Source organism: Triticum aestivum, chromosome 4A, assembly GCF_018294505.1.
Source record: "Triticum aestivum cultivar Chinese Spring chromosome 4A, IWGSC CS RefSeq v2.1, whole genome shotgun sequence".
Classification (NCBI taxonomy): Eukaryota; Viridiplantae; Streptophyta; class Magnoliopsida; order Poales; family Poaceae; genus Triticum; species Triticum aestivum.
The window spans coordinates 600,145,858-600,158,344 of NC_057803.1; the positions used below are offsets into that span (position 1 = coordinate 600,145,858).

Genomic DNA, 12,487 nt, shown 5'->3' on the forward strand with positions numbered 1-12,487 from the left:
CCCATAGGTTAGAAAATTTTGCTTCTTTCTAAACTCTCCCCGTCTTCTTCACATCGGACTGTACATCATTAACGCGACTGCCGGCCATAAATAGTAGCCGTGACTTGTGACTGATAGTTTCCCAACTGATTCCTGCATTAATTCCTCTCCCAATCGATCGATGATTTATTGTGCACATCGCCGCTACTATATAAATGAAGACATCGCCATGTCCATTGCAGCATACATCTAAGTAGTTGCATATCCCACACTTCTCATAACAATGACGATTTTGTTCTCGCGCGAGCAAGAGCTGCTCATCTCCGTTGTATTTGTCTTTCTTGCATTCCTCTACATGTACTCCAGGTCTAGTAGTCGATCACATGGCCAATCAGTGCTCCCCGCAGACTGGCCAATAGTGCACATGTTGCCTGGAGTCATTGCCAACCTCCATAATGCACATGACTATTTCGCTGCTATCCTTACTGAAGCAGGCCACAACTTCAGGCTACATATTCCCCAAAGGCACATATTTCTCACTTGTGACCCTGGGAACGTCCGGCACATCTTCACAACGAACCACGCAAACTTCCCCAAGGGCCTCGAGTTTGCAGCCATCTTCGACATAATGGATGGAGGCATCTTCACAGTCGACGGTGAGCCATGGCGACGGCAGCGTACAAAATTCCAGAGCGTGCTCAGCAGCCCAGGGTTGGTTTCCAGTATGGCGGCATGCTGCCTCGACAAGGTAGAGAATGGCCTCCTCCCCTTTTTTACCCACATGGCAAGCACCAACACTCCATTTGACATGCAAGAAGTGATTTCGAGGTTTGTGTTTGACTTGGCTGCCACGCCTCTCTTCGGCGTGGACCCTAGCCTCCTCTCTTCGGACATGCCGTCCATGGATGTTGCAGTTGCCATGGACACGGTCATGGAGGTAGGCTTTTTTCGGCACGTCATGCCGGTCTCTTGTTGGAAAGCTATGAGGAGGCTAAATATCGACCCGGAGAGAAAGCTTGATGAGGCGCACAAGGTGATACGAGGCTTTTTCATGGAGATGATCGAGAAGAAAAAGATCAATGGAACATGTGTTTGTATTAACGGGGAGAAAGAGCGTGTGGATGTTCTGTCCTCCTACATCAATGACCCAGACTACGCAGACGATGACTTGCTCCGTGCGAAGCTCCTTAGCCTCATGCTCGGTGGGAGGGACACAATTGGCACCACGAGTTGCCATGGATCTTCTATATCCTTGCCAAGAATCCTAACATCGTTTCAATCATACACAATGAACTCTCACCCATTGCATCACACAAAGTAGCCATGGGTAAGAGTTCCATGGTGATCTTTGAGCCAGAGGAGACCAAGCATTTGGTCTATCTAAAAGCTGCCCTCTACGAGACTCTCAGGTTGTACCCATCAGCACCAATAGAGCGCAAGACAGTGGCTACCACTGATATCATGCCGAGTGGCCATGAGGTGCACACCGGCGATACCATCCTTATTTCTCTCTACTCCATGGCGAGAATGGAGGGCGTGTGGGGTAAAGACTGTCGCGACTATAACCCACATAGGTGGCTCTCAGAGGATGGCAACAAGCTGGTGTATGTACCGTCCCACAAGTTCTTGTCCTTCAACTCAGGCCCAAGGATGTGCCCTGGAAAGGACATCGCTGTTGTGCAGATGAAAACCGTTGTTGCGGCAGTGGTTTGGAACTTCGACATGGAGGTGGTGGAAGGGCAGAGCATCCAGCCCAAGCTATCTTGTACACTACAAATGAAGAATGGGCTTATGATGATCCTGAAGAAGCGAGAAATATAAAAGTAGACTCTGTTTATAAATTGCATATGAATAACGCATCCATCATGGATGCTTTATTACAGACCATTAAGTTATATGTTTGGTTATGTTTGACACTTTGCTTGGAAGTTATTATATTCCTCATGTGCATGAAATGTGTTATATATTTGTAAAAAAGGGTTCTTGACCACGTGAGATGTTTGTAAAATCTCTAGTATATATGAGGCATCCAAATATTATACATCGATGCATACTCTGGGTCATGTACTTCATCCTTTCTCCGTTGGGTCTCGTTGCCACAATGCTGCACTATTGTTTGCAGATGTGAGGGTACAATTCAGAAAGAAAAGAACCTTTTTCAAGTATTTTGTTAAAAATGTTGTTCTTATTCGCTTACCAATCTTCTTCGTTTGATTCCGCAAGGTATTATCTTTCTTCTTATTCTGGCAGTAGCTACAACATCCTGGTTCATCATAAGTTCTTCCTTCACAAATGTCGCAACAAAAGATCAAGTTTAATTTACGTAGATGTGGATGCATATCACGCCAGCTGCCTACATGACTGTTGGACAGTCCATCACCTACGCTGCCCTCGTCTTCCGTCCCGCTGCACGCCCACCCCAGGGCGTCGGAGCTTCTGTACGTGATTTGGGATGTTGTGAAAGCAGGCCGTAGCTTCAACTCGCTGTGATCACCATAGTTCAAAAGTACTTAACAGTCACGAATAAGCTAATTCAAATGTTCAATGAATTTAAATATGATTTTTTTAGGCCACCCATTCACGGGAAATGTACTTGAATTTGTAGTAACAGGCTTATCTAGTGCAAACAAATATGCGCATCTAAGTATTCTTTAGATGATGATTCTTGAAGTCAACATGTCCATGCATACATTTTGATCAGTTGGATTGTTCAGCCATTAAACGATGCAACTGTTATTTTCAAGAATGCATTGCAGTTCAACTGTAAGGAAAGCGTATACGCAATTGTTCCTTTGTCTTCATTATATAAGACATGATATTTCTTGGCATGGGGACAAGATTTAAGAGCAACGGGGCCACCTTTGCCGGCCCACTCTACTAGTGGACAGTTTTGAACTATAAGTCTCTATAGAGCGCTAAATTCTATCAGTGTCAGTTAACCCAAATGTCAAAGAGCTAACTAATTATTGAACCAGAGAAATATTGAAGTATAAGTGCATTGTCCATCTTACTCCATGATTCCGGCACCATCAATCCATTCTGATCAAATCAGAATGACCCTGTACAGTTCCAGTTTTTCTTTTGGCTGACCCTGTACAATTATTTTCTTCTCTTTATTGCTGCTTCGTCTGTTCCAACATATATACATAAATTTCCTCTGTATTCATTATAAGCCATGATATTTCAAGGGATGGGCCCAAGATTTAAGAGCAATGGGGTCAGCTTTGCCGGGCCAATCTACTAGTGGACACAAACTATAACTCTCTATACAGAGCTAAATGTCATCAGTGTCGGTTTTCACTGAGTTTTTTATTTTTATTTTCTGTTTGTTTGTTTTTTTTCCTTTCCTTCTCGGCTTTCTTAGGTTTTTCTGGTTTCTTTGCTTCCTTTCATTTCATTTGGTTTTTGTTGGCTTTTAGTACAGATTTAACATTTTTGATATACATCAGAGGCATTTTTTATATACACGTTTAATTTTTTTGAAATACATGATTAACATTTTTTTGAAATCCTATATTTTTATCTCTATTTCTTCCATACACATTGTAAATTTTTGTTATATATCTAATGTATTTTTATAAAACATGTTTACATTTCTCAAATACAAGTTTAACAATTTTCAAATACAAGTTTAACATTTTTTGAATACATGGTCAACACTTTTTATATAAACATATTTAACATTTTCCAAATGCTTCACTAAAAAATTCAAATACAAAACTAACATTTTTTAATATATGGTCAATATTGTTTCCATTTTTTTGAAATGTTTGATTACCATTTTTAATTATAGGATTCACATTATTTAATACATGGTCAACATTATTTGGTACACATTTAACATTTTCAAATGCATGATTAACATTTTTATATACTTGGTCAAAATTTTCTCAAATGCTTGATTAACATTTTTTAAATATGTGGTCAAAAAAAATTTCATACACATTGTAACTTTATGTATCCATTTTTTTTTGTATACATAATAAAACATTTTGTCTATATACACATTTCCCATCTTTTCAAATGCTTGGTTAATATTTTTCAAATGTTTTATGCGGAGAGTTATTGTAATTTACATAGTTAAAATATTTGGAAGTAAAAACGAAATTAAAAATAAATAGAACTTGAAACGGGAAAACAAATGAGGTTGTGGCCTCCCCTTCATGCGATGGTTCCCTACATCTCACTATATGCGACACATAGGGCACCTGCAGAGGGAAATTTCTATTTGACGCACATTGCATCAAACTGTCGAGCAATTGCACAGACGGAGCGACCGATCGAGCGATTGGCCGGCCCATCTGTAGCAGGTACAGGTTTCGGTTTTTGCCAATCTTCCAGAGGGTTCCCAGCGGTTTTTATCGGTTTCAGGAACCTTGTAGCCTTCTAGAAGGTTCCTGGACTGGTTTTTCTATTTTACTTTTCGCTATTTCATTTCCTTCTTGCTTGTTCTTGTTTTTGTTTTTCTTGTTTCTTTTGTTTGATATTTTCAAATATTTGTTCCGAATTTCAGAAAAATATCATATAAAATTCTGTCAACAATTTTAAACCATGTTTGCCTTTCAAAAAATGTTCAGGAATTTCAAAAAATGTTCTTGCTTCCCAAATTTGTTCACAATTTTTAAAAAATCCATGTTTCAAAATTTTTTCTCATTGTCAAAATTTGTTCACGATTTCAAAAAAAAATGTGTTTCAAAAAATGTCCAGGGACTTCGATAAATTTTCCTGTTTTCAAATTTCGTTCACGCTTTCATAAAATAATTTATGTTTTGAAAAATGTTCAGAAATTTCAAAATTTATTTTCATTTTCAAATTTTATTCACAATTTAACAAAAATGTTCATGTTGCAAAAAATGTTTGTAAATGTCAAAATATGTTCGGGTTGACAATATTTTTTCGCATTTTCAAAAAATAGTCCTCATGTTTGGAAAAGTTGTTCGAAAATTTTCAAAAAAATCCAAATTTATAAAAAAATATTCTATTTTACAGACAGTGTCCAGAAATTTTCAAAATAGGAGGAATTTCTACATTTTGTTCTTGTAATTCGAAAACTATTATAAAATTTCAGATTTTGTTCACATTTTCCAAAATTTTGTTTGTGGTTTTTAAAATTTGTTCAAAGCTGTTTAATAATTTGTACGCTACAGCAAATTGGACTTTAGAGTGAATATTACGTGATGGTGAAAAACGATTCACGCAATTACCTGTGACCATCCGCTATAAGGTGTAGTAGGGGAAAATATCTAGTGCTCCGAGGCTTGGGGTGCTCCCGATGCTTCAAATGTCCGAAAAACATTTTTAGAATGTTCAAAAAGTTCTGAAAAAATGCAGCACATCGACGGAACATCAATGTCTCTTGTCACAAAATTTCAAATCAAAATTCGAAACATTGCTTGAGATACAAAAATGACAAATTTTTGTACATAACATAAGTTGGGGTTTAGTTTTGGCCCATTATCACATTGATGTCAAAATCGTAGACCCGTTTTGGGCAGTTCGTTGGTGAGATAACCTCGACGCCACCCAGTACTGGGGCGGGAGTTCGGGAGTATTGCCATAACTTGTATAACGGATACTTTTCGAAGGTTGAGGTAGATGATTTTCAAAGATTTCTTGGTTATGTGTTGAAGGATGGATACAGCTGGATGTAGGATTTGCTAGTTTTGGATGAGATATTATGCTTCCCCTGTATCCCCAACACCTGATTGCATAACCGGAAAATTTCGGGAGTTTATAACACTACACCACAAACCCCCCTATAGCTACGCATACACTCCAACGAAATATCCATGCGTTGCTGAGATATATTGAAGTCCCCACTTGCCCACTTGCCATGATTATTAACCAGTTCGTATGACAATTAAAATAATCACTTTAGAAAGAAAAAAAGCACTTCCTGCAGATAAAGTCCCCACGTCGTCGCCGGCGCCTACCTCCATCGTATTGTGCGAGGCCGGATCTGGTTCCTCTGGCCCTCCACCCTCCCCTCGGGCCTTCTCAAACCGTGCTCCGCGGTCCCGACTTCGAGGGTTTCACCATTACTCTGGCGCCTCCCTTCCCTCCCACCCAGATCAATCTCGGCCTCACCCCGAACGGCAATTAATCCCACAAGATCGGAGGAGCAAGACGATGTCGACCGCGGCGATTGTGCAGGCAGGCGACGTGCCGGACTCAACGGTGCGGAACCACCTGGAGCAAGACACCCTCAAGTGAGTCTTCGTCGGTGGCATGGGCAGCGTCGGCAATACCACCTGCAGCTCCATCGTCTCCATCTGCGTCCTGCTGCCAGCCCGTGCTCGTCATCTCCGGCGACCCTGCCCATAACCTCAGCCATGCCTTCCAGCAGTGCTTCACCAAGTACTCCACCCTCGTCAAGGGATCTACCACATTTACGCCAAGGTGATTATTTTCTCACCTCTCTGTTTGCTTTCCTCCCGTTCACTCCATCGGCCCTGTTTGCTAGAGTACTCGATTTCAGATATGTGGGTGGTTGCCTACTGATGAACCTGTATCTTCACGAACAGAATGGAGATTCTACTTGTTCTTTAATAATATGGCGGTGATTTCATCTCATGATTTCCTTGAAAAGTTACTGGTAATATAAGTTCTATGAGTAGTGGAAAATAAGTGTACTATTTAGAAATTTCCTTTTTTATTTATTCCGCCGAGGACTGACTTCCAGTAAAGATTAAGGTGGCTGACTTGGAGTAAAAAGAGTACCAATTATCTAGCAATTCAAGTATTATATGCCAGGAAAATAGTCTGGTCCGCCGCAAAGAGAGATTTCATGTTAGTTGAACACTTGTTATTGCATCACTTTTCATATTTTTCAGTACAAAAGAAAAAGTTTTCATAAGTTTTATGATCCATGTTATATACTCCACCATAGTCTAACTTTTGTTCTCTTACTGCAGATTAGTCGAATGGGTTACTCTGCTGTAGTTTTTAATACAGCTCCTACCAGCATACATTACGGTTACTAAAGTTCCAGTAACGCAGGAGAAGGGTCTAAGAAATGACGGACTTAAATAATAGATTCGGTCATCTATTGAATCAGGTATTTGTTAATATTTATAAATTTCAACCTATTAGGAGACTATGATTGTTATTTGTCCACACATGTATTGCCATGGTTGTGTGCGGAGGGCGAATTTTATTTAATGTAGGGCTGACTGTAAAGCTCTCCACTGATGTTGCCGATGTCCGGTTAGCTGCGGCTGCCACCACAATGGACTAACCAGCTACTCCCTCCGTTCGGAATTACTTGTCTCGAAAATGAATGTATCTAGAACTAAAATACATCTAAATACATTCATTTCTACGACAAGTAATTCCGAACGGAGGGAGTAGCTGCTAGGGTCCATCACTCTCACTCGCATGGTGTGGCTACGTGCAGGTGATGCCTCATAGCTTGGTCGCTTCAGCTTAGTGATTAGTAGTCTGGAGATTACCAAACAATGCATAGGCCCGTATCTCACCAACGACCAATCCTTCCTTTTACCTTATTTTCCTTTTTCCATGCCCATATCTCACCAACGACCAAGCCTTCCTTTTATCTTATTTCCCTTTTTCCCAGCGATAAGTGATTCCTGGCCAGTGATTTTTTTATCTCAGATATACCATTATTTTGGACAAGACAGAATAACTGGTTCCAGTATAAAACAGTCCAAAAACCTTCACATCATTGATACCATCCTGGTGATCACTACAATTGATCTCTCCCCCAAACTGGGCATAATTCTCCATACTTTATTCTTTTCCCATTTTTTAGCAAATGGCCCACAAAGAGTGCAACAGTAAAAAAGCCCCCATATCAAGCAGAACGCAGCTGAAAAGAAAATAGGGGAGATTAATTAGATTCAATACCGTAACCACACGAATGCAACGGCCACTGCCATACCAACAAGCCAAGAGCTGCTACATGTTAACATAGCATACATAAGAGCATCTCCAGCCGTTCGGCCCCCCAAGGGCACGAAAAAGCGCCGCTTGGGGGTGAGCCGGTGTTTTTTTCGGCGTGGGGGCGAGCACGTTCCCAGCCGCCGCCCCCAGGTCGCCCCTAGACGCCCCCACAGTTCGTCCAAATTTTAACAAACACGACCAAATTTGAACAAACATGGCCAAACGGCGAAATTTAGCCGCTTTTTACATGAATAAAAGGGACGAAAAAAAAAACCTAAATTACGGCCGATGCTTCTCCTCCTTGACACGGCCGCTGCTCAAGCCCTCGCCCCGGCGTGCTGCTTCACTCGAGCGGCGGGTCGTTGCCGCCCTCGACGTGCGCGAGGACGCCGCTGAGCGTGCGGCCAGGGACGCCCCACCACAGGCGGCGGCCCTCGCTGTTGTTGCGGCCGCGCGGCATCGGCGCGTTGTTCATGGAGACAAGCCGCTCCTCCTGCCGGCGTTCGAAGTACGCCGCCCACGCCGCATGGTTGTCGGCAGCGTACTCCGGGAGCGCCCGCTCCGCGGCCGTCAGGGACGCCCGCGCACGCTTGATCTCGGCGTGGAAATAGGGTGTCTCGGGGACGGGCAGAGGGGGGACAGGGACCCCACCGGCGCTGAGCCTCCACCGCGACGGAAGGCGTACGTCGGGCGGCGCGGGGTATTTGGACTCGTGGAGGAGGTTTGCCTCCCACTCATTCAGCGAGAGGCGGCCGAAACCCTTGGCCGCCGCCGCATCGCCGGGGTACCTCGCGCTCATGGTTGCCGGGGGGAGAGAGGGGCTCGAACGGCGGAGAGAGGGGAGGAACTGCGGCGGCGAGGAGGGGGAGGACTGCCGATGGATGGGTGCCTCACCGGCGCGGCCAGGGGCGCCTTATATAGCGGCTCGGGGGCGGCCGCGTGCGACACGCATGGCGGAAGGCGGGGCGGCGTCGCCGCACTTCGCCGCCCGTGAATCAATGGCATGCTGGCATTGATTCCCCGTGGGAAAACCGAGACGATGAGGACGACCAGCCTTCGTCTCGCTGACGCGCCGGTCCCGCCACTCTTTCACGCCAAAACGTTCGAGCCGGCGCCCCCGGACGCCCCCCAGCGCGCCGGGTTTGGGTTGGGTGCGCCGGCGTCAATTTCGGCCCAATCCGGCGAAAAACAGGCTCGTGGGGGCGCGACTGGGCCAATTTTTCGGCGCCGGCGCTAAAAAACGGCCTTGGGGGGCCTGTTGGGGGCGCGGCTGGAGATGCTCTAAGGGTCGCCCTAGCTACCTTGCTGTGGGAGCTCGCCCGTATTGTGTCGCTTTTTTGCTGATCTTAATTCTAGGAACTAACGTATCATATATTAGTTCACTCCACCTTGGTACTAAATTGTTTAACTTACAAAAAAAACCCGGCATGAGTGTGTTTGGTTCATTAGTGTATGAACTCTGTGGAGTACTGAGGACTTTTTTTTCATCCGGCGAAAACATAATGACAGATGGCTGCATTCTTATGAAAGTTAGTTGGTAAGATTTTTGCCTATAAAGATGTACAATAATATATTTGGCTTTAGCTTTTGGACTTCTTCATGTTATTTGTATTGCTCTCACCATCTTACCAAGAAATGAGACATGCTATATTGTAAGTGAACCTTCTGATATTTTGGTGACAAGCTAACACACATTAAATTTCACCACTACTTTTTTTATATGTTTGTATTTCTACTAGTAAATGTACAATTTGTGCATCTGTCATGTTTTCTTGTCTATTTGGTTAAGCATATAGTGCATCTAAAAAGGGAAAAGGGTCAGCAAGCATTTTGTATTGCTAGATATTGAAGGTTCAATTGTTTTCTTCTGTATTGCTTCTTATGTTCGCAACTCGACAAACAGCATAGTTTTAAAGTTTAGTAGGGCAAAGATGTGTGATAATCGAGCTACCTTCTTAGTTCTTTGTTAGTATTATTTGTGCAATACTAACACAATGCACATTGTATCAGGTCATTCTTTTCATATACAAGGTGGGTGCTGATTGTTTAGAACATGCCACTCAATATATGTAATAGGATTAATTATCACATGACCTTCAACATTTATATATGTTGCTTCTTTAAATTTTAAGGCTCTATTAACCTGTTTGATTTTCTACCGTAACTTACTGATCACATTTCTTTGTTGTCGTAGATTGCCAAGATAAATAGATGATGCATGCCACATGCTGATTGCGAGGTTGAGCATTGGGCTTCTACTGATAGTTTAGCATTATGTTTTAGAATGTCATTTTCAGGGTCAATGTTTCAATCATTATGTTCTACAGTGGCTGAGACACCGATTGTATGGTGAAGAATTGGGCTACTACTAGATAGTTTCACAAACTGTAATCTTTCGCTTGTGTTTTTTGTAATGCAAAATGCAACAGAGTTAATTATATATAGAATTTTTTTATGCTTATTATATTGTGGCTTCTATGCATTATTGGAATTGACCTAATAATTTTGTACGGAAATGTATAAAATACCATTAATTGTCTACTCCCTCTGTACTTGGAGTAGCTGAACTTATGTTATGTAGTCGTTGCAATTATCCATTTGAAAATCATCACGTGTAGGGTACTCAGCAACGCATATGAAGTGTTGTTTCACTCTTACTCTTTACGTTGCCGTCTTGCAACACATCTGCACATTACTTACCAATGCATGTATATACGTTGTTGTAGACCCTTCCAACGCCACCAACGGCAACACATATTCATCCGTTGGTGTAGACATCAGCAACGCTTATACAGGCATACAACAACGCATCGATGCGTTGCTAAAGGGGGTTCTTGTTGTAGTGTAAGTGGGAATTCAAGTAGCTCTTAGGATATCTTTCCGACAGATGTATGATATGAAATTGGGGTTCGATGTCTAGTGGTCCGCCTATTCACGGTTGGTTTTACAGTGGTCTCGTTGTGTCTTAAAGAGTCCTTGGCTATGCCGACTCGGGGATGCTTCGTATGTCATGTGCACTGCCTTGTACATGATGGTGCTGTACGATCGAGCCCGTGTAGGCCCCACCACGAAAACTTCGGACGAAATCTCTATCATATGTTTGTTCCGGCTTATTTTGCAAGCCAATCCTTGTTTTGTTTTGAGTTGTGGTATTCGAGTTGCTTCAATGTCAAATGTTGATTCCATACCTTTCCTAAAAGGTGTTCTTATACTCCAATGTGAATACTAATCCTTCTCGATAATCGAGATTGTCATATCACTCCTTTTCACCGGTGTGTTTCTCTTCAAGTGGATCCGATCATTTTCAACATCCGCAAGATCTACTCAAATTTTGGTCAACGGTGTTTGTTTCATCCATCTCCAAGTTGTCTTTGTTTTCCCACCCTCCCACCCCTTTTCTTCAAGGACTCAGATTTCTTAATCAAGTATCCTTTTATTCATGAGAATTCTCTCCATTCTTTTTTTCCTTCATGTTTTTACCCAGTGTTTCTCATGAAGATGCTCTACAAGTTCATCATTATTCTTTCTCTTCTCCGGTGGAACTAATTCAAGCTTTGTTGATCATATCCTTCCCTTGTTTCAAATGCCTTCTCATACCGGTGCTCCTCATGTTCATTCTTTTCTCGCTATTCAATTGTTCCGGAGTGCTCATAATATCTAGAAGAATCGTGTTTCCACTCTGCTTTCATTCAAGCTCTTTCGAGGATGTTATCTCTTTTGAGCCATGTAATTCAACCGGTGCAATCTATCTTTTAAATCCTTCAACGATGTTTCTTTTCAGTGGGCCCTAACCCACAGGTCTTTTTCCAGGATCTTACCTGACTCTTCTTATTCTCCCAGAGTTATTCTCAAATTCATTTCAAGTATGACGTAAGAATGAATTGTCATCAGTCATATGTCTTCCTCCAAGATCTTTCAAATTCTTTTCACCGTTGGCTCAACCTTTCTATTCGTCATCCCGGAGTATCTCAACAAGTCTTGGTGGTGTTTCTCGTCATCATTCTCGGATTTTGAGGACTGAAGAAGATTTTCCTCTCAATCTTGCTCCATTCTCTTCAAGATTCGTGATTCTAGCTTGTTGCCATTCTCTCATAATTGTTCGATTGTGAGAATTCTTTTTATCCATCCGGAGCAATTCAGGAGCCTTTTCAGTTTGTTCATCCGGAGTCCATCAATTCAGGTTTATTCATTCTCAGCTTTCATCTATCATTCTCCAAATTTTACCAGTGCTTCGTGCAAGTGATCTTTAATCGGCTCGTGATCTCTTCGTTCACTTGTATCTAAATTTCCCCAAGTATCCTCATTCCTTTTCCAATTCTTCACGGTGTTTTTTCTTTATCTTTTCTCCAATCGTTTTTTAATTCTTACGGTGGTTTGTGCAAGATTCCTCTTCTTTCGTTATCATATCAAATTCATCTGTTGTCACAATCCTACCGGTGTTTCGTTGAAGACCTTCTCAAGTTGGCGCTATATCTATCTTAATGCTCTCTACGAGAATAAGTAGTATGTCAAAGCCGTTGATTATCATCAATTTAATTGGTGAAGGATAGGCATAATGTAATTCTTATTCTTGTTTCATCAAGTTTATTCAATTCCTGTTTTCCGG

At 42.2% G+C, this 12,487-nt stretch overlaps 1 pseudogene; it reads left to right on the top strand.

The window, feature by feature from the left end:
• The first annotated feature begins 241 nt into the window (after positions 1-241).
• On the top strand, positions 242-2,059 carry LOC123082512 (noroxomaritidine synthase-like; annotated as a pseudogene).
• Positions 2,060-12,487: the final 10,428 nt, after the last annotated feature.